Consider the following 16,493-nt stretch of genomic DNA (forward strand, 5'->3'; position numbering starts at 1 on the left):
TTGGAGGGTGGCTCAAGACTGTTCATATGTTTGGAGGGTGCCTCAAGACGGTTTATAATTTTGGAGGGTGCCTCAAGACTGTTCATAGTTTTCGAGGGTGCCTCAAGACTGTTAATAGTTTTGGAGGGTGCCTCAAGACTGTTCATAATTTTGGAGGGTGCCTCAAGACTGGTCATAGTTTTGGAGGGTGCCTCAAGACTGTTCAAAATTTTGGAGGGTGCCTCAAGACTGTTCATAATTTTGGAGAGTGCCTCAAGACTGTTCATAAATTTGGAAGGCGCCTCAAGACTGTTCATAGTTTTGGAGGGTGCCTCAAGATTGTTCATAGTTTTTGAGGGTGCCTCAAGACTATTCATAGTTTTGGAGGGTGCCTCAAGACTGTTCATAGTTTTGGAGGGTGCCTCAAGACTGTTCATAGTTTTGGAGGGTGCCTCAAGACTGTTCAAAATTTTGGAGGGTGCCTCAAGACTGTTCATAATTTTGGAGGGTGCCTCAAGACTGTTCATAGTTTTGGAGGGTGCCTCAAGACTGTTCATAGTTTTGGAGGGTGCCTCAAGACTGTTCATAGTTTTCGAGGGTGCCTAAAGACTGTTCATAGTTTTCGAGGGTGCCTCAAGATGGTTCATAGTTTTGGAGGGTGCCTCAAGACTGTTCATAATTTTGGATGGTGCCTCAAGACTGTTCATAAATTTGGAAGGTGCCTTAAGACTGTTCATAGTTTTGGAGGGTGCCTCAAGACTGTTCAGAGTGTTGGAGGGTGCCTCAAGACTGTTCATAGTGTTGGAGGGTGCCTCAAGACTGTTCATAATTTTGGAGGGTGCCTCAAGACTGTTCATAGTTTTGGAGGGTGCCTCAAGACTGTTCATAGTTTTGGAGGGTGCCTCAAGACTGTTAATAGTTTTGGAGGATGCCTCATGACTGTTCATAGTTTTGGAGGGTGCCTCAAGACTGTTCATAGTTTTCGAGGGTGCCTCAAGACGGTTCACAGTTTTGGAGGGTGCCTCAAGACTGTTCATAATTTTGGAGGGTGCCTCAAGACTGTTCATAAATTTGGAAGGTGCCTTAAGACTGTTCATAGTTTTGGAGGGAGCCTCAAGACTGTTCAGAGTGTTGGAGGGTGCCTCAAGAATGTTCATAGTGTTGGAGGGTGCCTCAAGACTGTTCATAATTTTGGAGGGTGCCTCAAGACTGTTCATAGTTTTGGAGGGTGCCTCAAGACTGTTCATAGTTTTGGAGGGTGCCTCAAGACTGTTAATAGTTTTGGAGGATGCCTCAAGACTGTTCATAGTTTTGGAGGGTGCCTCAAGACTGTTCATAGTGTTGGAGGGTGCCTCAAGACTGTTCATAATTTTGGAGGGTGCCTCAAGACTGTTGATAGTTTTGGAGGGTCCCTCAAGACTGTTCATAATTTTGGATGGTGCCTCAAGACTGTTCATAGTTTTGGAGGGTGCCTCAAGATTGTTCATAATTTTGGAGGATGCCTCAAGACTGTTCATAATTTTGGAGGGTGCCTCAAGACTGTTGATAGTTTTGGAGGGTCCCTCAAGACTGTTAATAGTTTTGGAGGGTGCCTCAAGACTGTTCATAATTTTGGAGGGTGCCTTAAGACTGTTCATAATTTTGGAGGGTGCCTCAAGACTGTTCATAGAGTTGGAGGGTGCCTCAAGACTGTTCATAGTTTTGGAGGGTGCCTCAAGATTGTTCAAAATTTTGGAGGGTGCCTCGAGACTGTTCATAATTTTGGAGGGTGCCTCGAGATTGTTCATAGTTTTGGAGGGTGCATCGAGATTGTCTGTCTGTAAGTTTTAAAGGGTGCCCTGACTGGAAAAAAGGTTGACAACCCAAAAGTTGGAATTATTTTACTTTCACTTTCAACTATATTACAGGTTAAACAGAGAGTGTGGATTTCCCTAACGGAGACACAGACAGCAATAAAAAACCCAACAGGTATTCTAATCCCTCTCTACTCTGTCCAAAGTTTTGTCTTTTGTTATACTTTATTAAAATCAATGAAACAGTTTTGCAATATTCTCCTTCAATCCAGAGCTATCCCCCGCATTACTTCTTCTTTGCCACAAGGTGTCCTAGATCTTTAGAACTGAAAGGCACCCTGTCAGGGGCTGACTGGTAACTTTTGGCCCAGGGGGCAAGTACAAACCAGAGGCCCATACTGCAGCACCTTGGCCCCCCTCCCACTCTCCCTCTTCCCGGCCCCCTCCTGACCCCCATTCCAGGCTGAACTTCTGCTCCAGGTACTCTCTACTCATAGGCAGAAACCTGGTTCCAGACCTTGCCAGCAGAGGGCAGTTGGGGGGAGCTGGGACAGCTCCGTTGGGGCTCCAGTAGAGCATGGAACCGGCCTCTGCTCAGACACAGTTTACACCATCCATGCTGGGGGGGGATGGGGCCTGTGCACTGTACTTGTCTTCAACCCACACTCAGTAGGTCGGCAGCAGGGACTTTTTACTTCTCTTCACCAGGAACCCTTTAGGCATGTCTGTGGCAGAAGCGGTGCAGCCTTTTTACGATTCATCAGAGTGTCCCAGGGGGCAATTGCCCCCCTGCCCCCTGGCCCAGTCCTCCCCTGCGCCCTGTGTTATTCTACTAGGAAGACAAAGCAAAGACTGTAAATTAAAATTCGGCACAGACCCGTCCCCTGCGCACAGCTCCCTTCTCTTCCCTTAGATTGTAATCGCCCATGTCCTTACTTTGTAGGGGCTGGTTAGAAATAAAGCTTGAGGTTCACGGAACCACACGAATCATCAGCTGTGTGTATTTAGTTCCCTTAGAATTTGGAAATCCTTGGAAAGTAGCCTTGAAGATAAATTAGAACTATAGGTGAGTGATGTGTGACAACGATGACTGTATTGTGACCACATAAAATAGAGATGAGTCATTGTTGCCGAGTGAAGGAGATGTGATGTGGCCTTGCAGATGGGGATACAAATAATGGAACATAAGGGAAGTCATGGCTTCCTATCAAGTACTATTATTCTGTATCAAATATGCAATGGTCTTGAAAGGGGCAATGTCACTTATTTCCTAAATCTAGAGAGATAAAAAAAAATCAATAAATAACGTTATGTATCTAACAAATCCGGCTTTCCGCTTGCACTCGGCTCCTCTCCAGCACTGAAATGGCTTACTCTGATTTCACTGCACACTGTGAACTTCTCACAATGTGCATTGGAGTCAGATAGAACCCGCCTCGTTTCCCGTCTGGAAGACAGTCAGCATCATATAGCCCAGTGGTCTCAAAACTGTGGCCATTTACTTGTTTTTATCCAGCCCCTGGGGCATTATTCACTCCCACTGCTGCTGACACCCACAATGGGGCCCTAGTCCTCTCACTGACACCAAATATGGGACACTATTCCTCCCTTTAATACCAATGACTGGGCACTATTCCTCCCACTGGCACCAATGATGGGGGACTATTCCTCCCACTGATACCAATTATGGGGCACTATTCCTCCCACTGATACCAATGATGGGGCACTATTCCCTCCACTGACACCAAAATGGGGCGCTATTTCTCCCACTGACACCAATGATGGGACACTATTCCTCCCTTTAATACCAATGACTGGGCACTATTCCTCCCACTGGCACCAATGATGGGGCACTATTCCTCCCACTGACACCAATCATGGGACACTATTCCTCCCACTGGCACCAATGATGGGACACTATTCCTCCCACTGATACCAATGATGGGGCACTAATCCTCCCACTGGCACCAATGATGGGACACTATTCCTCCCACTGATACCAATGATGGGGCACTAATCCCCCCACTGACACCAATGATGGGCACTATTCATCACACTGCTACCAATGATAGGGTATTATTCCTCCCACTGATACCAATGATGTGGCACTATTACTCTCACTGACACCAATGATGGGGCACTATTCCTCGCACCGATACTAATGATGGGGCACTATTCCTCCCACTGATACCAATGATGGGGCACTATTCCTCCCACTGACACCAATGATGGGGCACTATTCCTCCCACTGACACCAATGATGGGACATTATTCCTCCCACTGACACCAATGATGGAGTACTATTCTTCCCACTGACACCAATGATGGAGTACTATTCTTCCCACTGATACGAATGATGGAGTACAATTTCTACTACTGATATTGTTTTTGAATATTGAGTTGGCCCACCCTTTGCAGCTATAACAGCTTCAACTCTTCTGGGAAGGCTGTCCACAAGTTTTAGGAGTGTTGGACGAGAAGGCCTGGCTCGCAGTCTCCGCTCTATTTCACCCCAAAGGGGTTCTATCGGGTTGGGGTCAGGACTCTGTGCAGGCCAGTCAAGTTCCTCCATCCCAAACTCGCTCACCCATGTCTTTATTGACCTTGCTTTGTGCACCGGTCTAAATCATTTGGTGGAGGGGGGATTATAGTATGGGGTTGTTTTTCAGGGCTTGGGCTCTGCCCCTTAGTTCCTGTGAAGGGAACTTCTAAGGCATCAGCATACCAAGACATTTTGTACAATTTCATGCTCCCAACTTTGTGGGAACAGTTTGGGGATGGCCCCTTCCTGTTCCACCATGACTGTGCACCAGTGCACAAATCAAGGTCCATAAAGACATGGCTGGCCCCATGCCTTGGCTTCCCCGCTGGCAAAGGGGCGCGGGCACGCGCCAACGGAATCGCTCCCGTGAACCGCCATAAAGGTACGGCGATTCGCAGAAACCTGCCAACCTGCTGTAGTATCACTGAGGCGGCTGGTCAGCAAGTGGTTGAAAGCCTTTACAGGTTACCACTTTAGATTTAAGGAGGAGATCTGGTGCTAGAATTTTTGCCCATGATCTGACGTTTGCGACGATACCTCACATGTGTGGGACGGTCGTGTGTTTGCGTGTGTAACCAAATCACGCATTCACCTTTGCGTGCAAGCATGGGAGGACAGGGGCACTTTCATTTTTATTTTAATTATTGGGTTTTATTCTTTTACTTTTACACTGTTGCTTTGTATATATATATATATACTGTATATATTAAAGCATTATTAACACCAAGATCGGTGTTTCTAAACATTTTAGATTTTCATAAAAATGGCGCCGATGGTTTCCGAGTAAACCAGAAGTGATGTCATGTGATTGCTTCCGGGTTACTATCACGAATAGCCTTGGCTGTCCGGCCAACCAGGTGATGCGCCAGCTGGTCGTTCGGGTTTCTCAGTGGGTCGGGACTCAGGAGAGCCTGAGAGAGCCGAGGAGGGGGGGGGGATGTCCCCTCCCACTGCTTGTAATAGCAATCAAGTGGCTGGTGAGCCGCTCGGATTGCTATAACAAGAGAGCCGACCGCCGGCTCTGAATAGCGGTACCAGGGTGATGCCTGCAGCTGTATATCATCCTGGTATAACCACTGAAAGTCCCGTGACGTACGGGTTCGTCGCTGAACCAGAAGAGATTAAAGCACTTCCTGTTATAGGGTGACAACGCTCTGCTCTTATCTCCTGAAGGTGCTCCTACGTTGTCACCCTGTCACACGGGCTTCCAGGGGAAACTGCAAGTGGCTACTTCAGCACATTACTCAGGCATGGTTCATTGTAGTTACCATCAGGAAGCCCGCCCCGAGCAATGCCATGTAGTCATCCCTGGCTGCAAATAGATTGCAGGAGATCAGCTGCACTGAGATGTAACAAAGGATGGAAAAAGAGGGTGAGAACTATTTTATTTAAAAATAAATGGCAATTGCTTATGATACACAGAGCTTTAGCAAATTAAATGTTAAGATCTACTTTAAGGTTTCAGAAAGTGTGTTTTACATAAGATGATTTATATAAGATCTCTGAGGAATAAGGATTTAGATAGAAAACAGCTGGAAGTTTAGTAAATAGGCATCTTTATTGCCCTCATTCAGGTCTGTGCTCACCTGCATGCAGATCTGGATGTGCTGTCCATCCAGCTAGTGCTGAAGTCACAGACCTATACACACATATAGCAAGAAATAAGCCATCAAAAATATTATTTTCCTGGGCCCGCTCTTTATTTTTAGGGGTACAGATTAAAAGAAAAAATAGTTCTATAATACCCCAAGAAATTAATCTCAACCTCTTAATGCATCATTTGATAAATTGCAATCTGTTTACTACAAAGTACATTATATACTGTATATTAGAGCTGCACGATTCTGGATAAAATTATTTTTTTTGCTTAGAATAAAGATCACGATTCTCGGCGTAACATCATCTTTTATATCATACATACAAATTGGGCTAACGTTACTGTTTAGATTTTTTAAAATTCATTAAAGGTTATTTTTTCCCAAAAAACTGCGTTTGAAAGGCTTCTGCGCAAACACAGTGTGACATAAAAGATTGCAATGAGCACTATTTTATTCTCTAGGGTCTCTTCTAAAAAAAAATATATATATATAAAATATATATATTAAAATAATATATAAAATATAATATATAAAATAATATAAATAATGTTTGGGGGTTCTAAGTAATTCTAAGTAATTTTCAAAAAATACTGATTTTAACTTGTAAGCAACAAATGTCAGAAAAAGGCTCAGCCTTTAGGCCCCTTTCACCCTAGCGCAGTGGTCCTCAACTCCGGTCCTCTGGGCCCACTAACAGGCAAGATTTTAAGTATTACCTTAGGGAGAAGCAGACTAGAATACTGCAATCACTGAGCAGCAAATGAGATCGCCTGTGATGTAATTTAGTTATCTTGCAAACCTGGCCTGTTAGTGGGTCCCGAAGACCGGAGTTGAGGACCACTGCCCTAGCGGACTGTTCAGATCCACCTGCCAGTTTTTCAGGCGGATCTGAATGGATGCCCCATGCATCTCTATGGGGCAGCGGAGACATGTCCGCTGACATCCAATCTGATCCGGTCCATGAAATCTGGACGGATAGAAACCCGATCGGATCGGATGGGATCGGATGAGAACGGACAGACGGTCCGTTCTCATCCGATTCCCCCATAGAGAAGAGGGGGGACCTGACAGCTCTGTCTCCGCACACAGAGCGGAAGACAGAGCTGCCATCCGCCTGCTAAGCGGGGGATTGGCGGATCGATCCCTCGCTGAGAAAAACGGAGTCCGCCGTCGGCCTCCCATGTGTGAAAGGGGCCTATAGAGGTTAAACTGCCCTCACTTAGACGGAAGTTTATTCCTTTGATCTAAAAGATTGAAATGATACATTGTAAAACATTGTGTTTATAGTTATCTAGCAGCCTGAACAATAAACATTTGCCAGAGGCCCCGTTCACATTGCCGCGATCCGACTTGGGGGGGGGCGACCTCCGAGGTCGCGGTGCGAGCAGCGCGCCGCGACCTCGGAGCGGCCGCCACGGACTTCATAACATTGAAGTCTATGGCGGTCGCCTCCGGGTTGCCCCAAAGAAGCTCCGGACCCTTTTTCTAAGTCGGAGCGACTTGTGTCACTCCTATTAGAACGGGTCCGCAGCTTCCCTATGGAAGGCGACCTACGGCGACCTGTGAGGCGACCAGGTGGCCTCACAGGTCGCCTTAGTGTGAACGGGGACAGAGGCTCTTTTTTTGACAGCTGTGAGTGAACAGAGAACGGCTCTGTAAGAATCTACACCGCATTTACAATATATAGTCAAAAGTATTGGGACGCCTACCTTTACACTCACATGATTTTTAAATGCTTCCCAACTGCCCGCTGCAGTTTTACTGCGTTTACCGATGTAGCTTTATGTCAGTCACGCGCAGGGTGCTTGGGGACGCACTCCCGCCCCCCCTTAGGCAGCGGGGATGCTGATCCACGGGGCCGGTGGCCGCATTTGCCTCCGGGCACCTGTGATCGCTCCCCGCTGAGAGAGAAGGACGGTCGGCTGTTGTAAACACAGCTGACCGTTCGTCTCCCTGGAATGATCACAGAGCGCCTGTGATCCTTCTATATAGGATCTCATGTCTCTATGGTCATTTCACAAGCCCCTCCCCCCGACAGTTAGAAAACACTCCCCTAGGCTCACAATTAACCCTTTGATCACCCCTAGGTTAACCCCTTCCCTGCCAGTGTCATTATTACAGTAACAGTGCATGTTTTTTTTTAGCAGTGATTACTGTAGTAATGTCACTGGTCCCCCCCAAAAGTGTCAAAAATATCAGTTAGGGGTCCGATCTGTCCCCTGCAATGTTGCAGTCTCGCTAAAAATCGCAGATCGCCGCCATTACTAGTAAAAAGTAAATAAATAAATAAAAATGACATGAATCTTTTCCGTAGTTAGTAGACGCGATAACTTTTGCACAAACTAATCAAAATGCGCTTATTGCGATTTTTTTTATCAAAAATATTTAGCAGAATACAAATTGGCCTAAATGAATGAAAAAATTTGATTTTTAGATTTTTTTTGGGAATGTTATACAGCACAAAAAAATCGCAGATTGCCGCTATTACTAGTAAAAAAAAAAAAAATAAAAAAAATGACATAAATCTTTTCCGTAATTAGTAGACGTGATAACTTTCGCGCAAACCAATCAAAATACGCTTATTGCGATTTTTTTTTTTTTACCAAAAATATTTAGCAGAATACAAATTGGCCTACAAGGATGAAAAAAATGGATTTTTAGATTTTTTTGGGAATGTTATACAGCACAAAAAAATCGCAGATTGCCGCTATTACTAGTAAAAAAAAAAAAATAAAATAAAAAAAATGACATAAATCTTTCCCGTAGTTAGTAGACGTGATAACTTTCGCGCAAACCAATCAAAATACGCTTATTGCGATTTTTTTTTTTTTACCAAAAATATTTAGCAGAATACAAATTGGCCTACAAGGATGAAAAAAATGGATTTTTAGATTTTTTTGGGAATGTTATACAGCACAAAAAAATCGCAGATTGCCGCTATTACTAGTAAAAAAAAAAAAATAAAATAAAAAAAATGACATAAATCTTTCCCGTAGTTAGTAGACGTGATAACTTTCGCGCAAACCAATCAAAATACGCTTATTGCGATTTTTTTTTTTTTACCAAAAATATTTAGCAGAATACAAATTGGCCTACAAGGATGAAAAAAATGGATTTTTAGATTTTTTTGGGAATGTTATACAGCACAAAAAATCGCAGATTGCCGCTATTACTAGTAAAAAAAAAAAAAAAAAATAAAAAAAATGACATAAATCTTTCCCGTAGTTAGTAGACGTGATAACTTTCGCGCAAACCAATCAAAATACGCTTATTGCGATTTTTTTTTTTTTTACCAAAAATATTTAGCAGAATACAAATTGGCCTACAAGGATGAAAAAAATGGATTTTTAGATTTTTTTGGGAATGTTATACAGCACAAAAAAATCGCAGATTGCCGCTATTACTAGTAAAAAAAAAAAATAAAATAAAAAAAATGACATAAATCTTTCCCGTAGTTAGTAGACGTGATAACTTTCGCGCAAACCAATCAAAATACGCTTATTGCGATTTTTTTTTTTTTACCAAAAATATTTAGCAGAATACATATTGGCCTACAAGGATGAAAAAAATGGATTTTTAGATTTTTTTGGGAATGTTATACAGCACAAAAAATCGCAGATTGCCGCTATTACTAGTAAAAAAAAAAAAAATAAAATAAAAAAAATGACATAAATCTTTCCCGTAGTTAGTAGACGTGATAACTTTCGCGCAAACCAATCAAAATACGCTTATTGCGATTTTTTTTTTTACCAAAAATATTTAGCAGAATACAAATTGGCCTACAAGGATGAAAAAAATGGATTTTTAGATTTTTTGGGGAATGTTATACAGTACAAAAAATTGCAGATTGCCGCTATTACTAGTAAAAAAAAAAAATAAAATAAAAAAAATGACATAAATCTTTCCCGTAGTTAGTAGACGTGATAACTTTCGCGCAAACCAATCAAAATACGCTTATTGCGATTTTTTTTTTTTTTACCAAAAATATTTAGCAGAATACAAATTGGCCTACAAGGATGAAAAAAATGGATTTTTAGATTTTTTTGGGAATGTTATACAGCACAAAAAATCGCAGATTGCCGCTATTACTAGTAAAAAAAAAAAAATAAATAAAAAAAATGACATAAATCTTTCCCGTAGTTAGTAGACGTGATAACTTTCGCGCAAACCAATCAAAATACGCTTATTGCGATTTTTTTTTTTTACCAAAAATATTTAGCAGAATACAAATTGGCCTACAAGGATGAAAAAAATGGATTTTTAGATTTTTTGGGGAATGTTATACAGTACAAAAAATCGCAGATTGCCGCTATTACTAGTAAAAAAAAAATAAAATAAAAAAAATGACATAAATCTTTCCCGTAGTTAGTAGACGTGATAACTTTCGCGCAAACCAATCAAAATACGCTTATTGCGAATTTTTTTTTTACCAAAAATATTTAGCAGAATACAAATTGGCCTACAAGGATGAAAAAAATGGATTTTTAGATTTTTTTGGGAATGTTATACAGCACAAAAAAATCGCAGATTGCCGCTATTACTAGTAAAAAAAAAACAAATAAATAAAAAAAATGACATAAATCTTTCCCGAAGTTATACACCACAAAAAAATCGCAGATTGCTGCTATTACTAGTAAAAAAAAAATAAATAAAAAAAATGACATAAATCTTTCCCGTAGTTAGTAGACGTGATAACTTTCACGCAAACCAATCAAAATACGCTTATTGCGATTTTTTTACCTAAACTATGTAGCAGAAATTGGCCTAAAATGTTAAAAAAAATTTGATTTTTAATTTCTTTTTGAGAATGTCATATAGCAGAATGTGAAAAATATTGTTTTTTTTTTTTTTTTCAAAATTGTTGCTATTTTTTTGTTTATAGTGCAAAAAATAAAAATCGCACAGGTGATCAAATACCACCAAAAGAAAGCTCTATTTGTGACAAAAAAAGGACATAAATTTTATTTGGGTACAGCATCTCACGACCGCGCAATTGTCTGTTAAATTAACGAAGTGCTGAATCGCAAAAAAAGGCCTGGTCATTAAGGGGGCAAATCCTTCCGGTCCAGAAGTGGTTAATACCATCCCAGTCTTAGTCCATAGGGTTCAATATTGAGTTTGCCCACCCTTTGCAGCTTAAATCGCACTGCAAAGAACCGCATGTGATTTGAAAAGGAATGCGGTGCGATTCCTATCCGAATCATATGCGGTGTCACAAGTGTGAACCTACATAGTAGCTCACTCTTGGATTTAGGATTATTGGGGTGCTGGAGATGATGGCTAAAGATTAGTGAGCTGTTAGAGGCATACAGGACCTAAGATAACTCTATGTACCATCGTAAAAGTATTCTCACCACCTGTTCCCTGTACCATGCCTGCGTGGAGCAATCTCGTAGCTTCGATTGCCAGATAAACACTGAGAAACTATCATGAGACTGGAGAGGAAAGCCTTACACCACTGATTAGACCTCAGTTCTAAAGATCATATGACGAGGGAAAATCGAGGTCAGACACTGGAGCACGGGACCTCGGCTCCAAACATTGCAGTTGGGTAATCAAATCATCGTAACCATAAGCAAGAACGCCTTTTTTAATAACACACCGCACAGATATTGCCGTGAAAAAGCATCACATGACCCCTAATAACCTTAAGGCTAACCCTCATAAAATATAATGGAGTGCAGCTGAAATCTGCAAAAAAAAAAAGATCAAAAGAGTCAATGTGGCCAAATAAAACCGTGTCATAGCTTAAATGGGATTTTATATATCCCTCGGGGGGGATGCACAGAGGGGACCCTTGTACTGCAGCGCTTCCCTCTTCAATGGTCTTCAAAGACCATTGTCTGTCGCTTCCTTTACAATGTCGTGTTACTGGTTATTGATCTAATCAGTAACGTCGTGCAACAAGTGAACATTGCAAAAAAAAAAATAGAAATTCTCCCAGTTAAAGAAGAACTCTAGATGATCTTGTTCTACACCGCTGGGCAGGGCCGGGACAAGGGGTGGGAAGGAGGGACAACTGATAGAGTATAGCCACAGATAACAGGGGCTAGCTATAGCACTTGCTGTAGGTAGGTTGGAAGCTAGAAAGGTGTTTAACCACTTGCCGACCGCCGCACGACTATTTACTGCGCGTCAGGGATTCCCTATTATGCGCAGGCGCACTGGCGCCGCAATCCGGCAAACGCTTATGCGCATGCACGTACGCAGAGAAGTACGCAGAGGCGCCTTGAATAGTTAGAGGCTACCATGTAATAGTTCGAGGCTACCACGGAACAGTTCGAGGCTACCATTCTAGATTGTTAGCTCTAACGAGCAGGGCCCTCTACTTCCTCCTGTTTTGAATTGTATTGTAACTGTATTGTCTTCCCTCGCATTGTAAAGTGCTGCACAAACTGTTGGAGCTATATAAATCCTGTATAATAATAATAATAATAATACCGTGAAACAGTGCGAGGCTACCATGGAATACTTCGAGGCTACCGTGGAAGAGTTTGAGGCTACCATGGAACAGTCCGAGGCTACCATGGAACAGTCCGAGGCTACCATGGAATAGTTCGAGGCTACCCTATCATATTTGGCGCCAAACGCCCTATTTAAGGGCAGTGGTCACATTGATTCCTTGCAGTGTGATCTTCAGCTCTCCTGTACCTGAATTACCTGCTGTTCCCGATCATCTGACCCGGCTTGTCTTCGACCTTGATTACCTGCTGCCTGCCCTGACCTCGGCTTGTCTTGACTACTCTTCTGCCTCACCCTGATCTGCTTATCCGTTACCGGCTATTGGACCTGGACCTGCTCTTGGCCTGGCTGGGGAATCCAGAGGGCCGCGACCCGGTGTTAGCACGCAGCCAAATCCATCCCCACCATCAGGGGCCCTGGTGAATACCGGCTAGCACTTAGACTCCGCGCCTCTGGTGAACCTGTGTCCTGCTAAGATATCCTGTCAGCATCCCTGTCGTGGGATCGCACATAGGCTCTTCATCCGATGAGACATTCCTCTACACGTCAGGCTCTGCCACAACATCCCTGACGCTGTGGCAGTCAGCCCCCTACAGGCAAAACGATGTAGCGCTACATCGCTCGCCCGCGAGCCTCTAGGGGGCGAGCGCGCGCCGCCGGAGGCACGCTCCCGCCCCCGCTCGGTCACTAACATCCCGCGTGAGTGACTTGCGGCTCCGATTTCCGTCAGTCACTCGCGATCTCCCGCTGGAGAGGGAGAAAGGCAGGCGGCTGATGTAAACATAGCCGCCTGTCATTCTCCCTGATGTAACAGCAGAGACTGTACGATCCTGCTATGTAGGATCGTATGTCTCTGTGGTTCCATCACAAGCCACGCCCCTTGACAGCTAGAATCACGCCCCTAGGGACACACTGAACCCCTTGATCACTAATAAAGTTAACCCCTTCCCTGCCAGTGTCATTTTTACAGTAACAGTGCATATTTATAGCACTGATTACTGTAGTAATGTCGCTGGTACCCCCAAAAGTGTCAAAAATGTCAGTCAAGAGTCTGAAAAAGTTCCAAAAGTTATCGCGTCTACTAACTACGGGAAAGATTTATATAATTTTTATTGGTTTTTTTTCTAGTACTGGTGGCAATCTGTGATTTTTAGCGGGACTGCGACATTGCGGATCAGACCCCTAACTGACAGTTTTGACACTGTAGGGGGGACCAGTGACATTATTACAGTAATCAGTGCTAAAAATATGCACTGTTAATGTAATAATGACACTGGCAGGGAAGGGGTTAACACTGTGGGTGATCAAGGGGTTAAATGTGAGCCTTACTAATAAAAAAAATAAAAAGTCCATAAATCTATCCCGTAGTTTGTAAACGCTATAACTTTTGCGCAGACCAATTATTATACGCTTTTTGGGATGTTTTTTTTTTTTACCAAAAATATGTAGCAGAATACAAATTGGCCTAACCTGATAAAAAAAAATTGATTTTTTTAAATTTTTTTATTGGGAATGTTTTATAGCAGAATCTAGAAAATATTGGCGTTTTTTCAAAATTGGCGCTATTTTTTTGTTTATTGCGCAAAAACGAAAAACCGCAGAGGTGATCAAATACCACCAAAAGAAAGCTCTGTTTGTGGGAAAAGAAGGACATCATTTGTATTTCAGTACATCGTCGCACCACCGCGCAAATGTCAGTTAAATTAACGCAGTGCCGAATCGCAAAAAATGGCCTGGTCATTAGGGGGGTAAAACCTTCCAGCGCTGAAGTGGTTAATAATCCTGATAAAATGTACAGGGGGGTGGGGGGTGGGGGGTAGAGATTTCCCACCTTGATAGGGTCAGTTGGTAACTCTTCCAGTAGAAAAGCGAGATGAAATCTGAGAAGGTAAAGACGGCGGTAGCCTTTGGGCATCCTCGGAATAATGGTGCAATCCCAGTGTTTATGGTTGGACAGTGTGGTCCTGTTTACGGGATAAACAGAGGTAAACAAATTGTGTAGCAACAGCTGCATGGCCGTTCGGGAGACACATGAAATGATTTAGAAGTCTTCTGATACAACCTGTTGTTCCTGAAAAAAACCTCAAAACCCCTCTAGCAGTTGCTGGGCGGTATTCTAGAGGCCAACAAAGGGACAGTTGTACAAGTGTGGACAATCCAACTGGTAAAACTGTGAACAGATGTCCTTTGGCTGATCCCGGGAATCATTTGATGTACACTATACTGTCATAAGTGTTGGGACGCCTGCCTTTACACACATGAACTTTAGTGGCATCCCAGTCTTAGTCCGTAGGGTTCAATATTGAGTTGGCCCACCCTTTGCAGCTATATCAGCTTCAACTCTTCTGGGAAGGCTGTCCACAAGGTTTAGGAGTGTCTTTGGGAATGTTTGACCATTCTTCCAGAAGCTCATTTGTGAGGACAGGCACTGGTGTTGAATGAGAAGGCCTGGCTCACAGTCCCTGCTCTAGTTCTATCGGATTGAGGTCAGGACTCTGTGCAGGCCAGTTAAGTTCCTCCAACCCAAACCCGCTCATCCATGTCTTTATGGACCTTGCTTTGTGCACTGGTGCGCAGTCATGTTGGAACAGGAAGGGGCCATCCCCAAACTGTTTCCAAAAAGTTCCCACAAAGTTGGGAGCATAAAATTGTCCAAAATGTCTTGATATGCTGATGCCTTAGGACAGGGGTGTCAAACTCAATTTAATCGTGGGCCGCATCAGCAGTAGGGTTGTCTTCAAAGGGCCGGTTGTATCTGGGGTGCACTACATACAGAGTGCAGGGTTCAGGAGTTGCACTACATACAGAGTGCAGGGTTCAGGAGTTCACTTTGTACAGAGTGCAGGGTTCAGGTGTGTGCTACGTACAGAGTGCATGGTTCAGGAGGACGTTACGAGGGATGCACTGAGTTTTGTAACCCCCAACCCCTTCCCCCATGAAGCTTCCCCACGGAGCAGAGGTTGAGAGCAGGAGGTGGCAGAATGGGGTTCCAGTCATGTTCCAGCTGTAAAACTGGATGTGAGGGCCACATGACAAGGCCTGGAGGGCCACATTCGACCCGCGGGCCTTGTGTTTGACATACGTGCCTTAGGAGTTCCCTTCACTGGAACTAAAGGGGCCAAGCCAAACCCCTGAAAAACAACCCCACACCATAATCCCCCCTCCAACAAATGATTTAGACCAATACACAAAGCAAGGTCCATAAAGACATGGATGAGCGAGTTTGGGGTGGAGGAACTTGACTGTCCTGACTTCAACCCAATAGAACACCTTTGGGATGAATTAGAGGGAAGACTGCGAGCCAGGCCTTCGCCTGACCTCACAAATGCTCTTCTGGAAGAATGGTCAAACATTCCCATAGACACACTCCTAAACCTTGTGGACAGCCTTCCCAGAAGAGTTGAAGCTGTTATAGCTGCAAAGGGTGGGCCAACTTAGTATTGAACCCTACAGACTATGATTTGGAGCTAGCTGGAGTAGCCAGTATCCTTCCTGTGAATCTCTGTGGGAAAGTTAGAAAGTCGATAGATGAACTCCTGGTCTGATCTGTGTAGTGTGAGGGACAGTAGGCAACAAGGGGGAGCTGATCTCATCCTCATGCAACAAATTGGACCGTATAGGGGAGATTTACTAAAACTGAAGAACTCATAATCTGGTGCAGCTGTGCATAGTAACCAATCAGCTTCTAACGTCAGACTTCAGCTTTATTTAACCAGTTCCCACCCATCCTATAGCAAAATGACAGCCGGCCGGGACTTTTGTCGATACGGGGCCACACTGCAGCACATTTTGTCACCGGATCAGTGTACTGGCTCGCTGCCGGTACCATGTGATCACTGTGACCAATCACAGCAGAGCAGAACACAATTGTAAACGATGGATGGCTTCCTTTCATGCCATCCATCGTGTACAATTGTGTTGCTAGCTGTGATTGTTCACAGTGATCACATGGTACAGACAGGGCCAATCGCAGCCCATCTGTATCATGTGATTAGCTCTGGCCAATCACTGCTAATCACAACAAAACAAACTGAATCAATTTTATTCAGTAAAATGCTTGCTTATAGCAATGAAATTCACTGCTATAAGCAATCATAATGTGTAAACAAAAAAGAAAAC

This window comes from Pelophylax lessonae, assembly GCF_965119305.1.
Source record: "Pelophylax lessonae genome assembly, chromosome: 12".
NCBI classification, from domain to species: domain Eukaryota; kingdom Metazoa; phylum Chordata; class Amphibia; order Anura; family Ranidae; genus Pelophylax; species Pelophylax lessonae.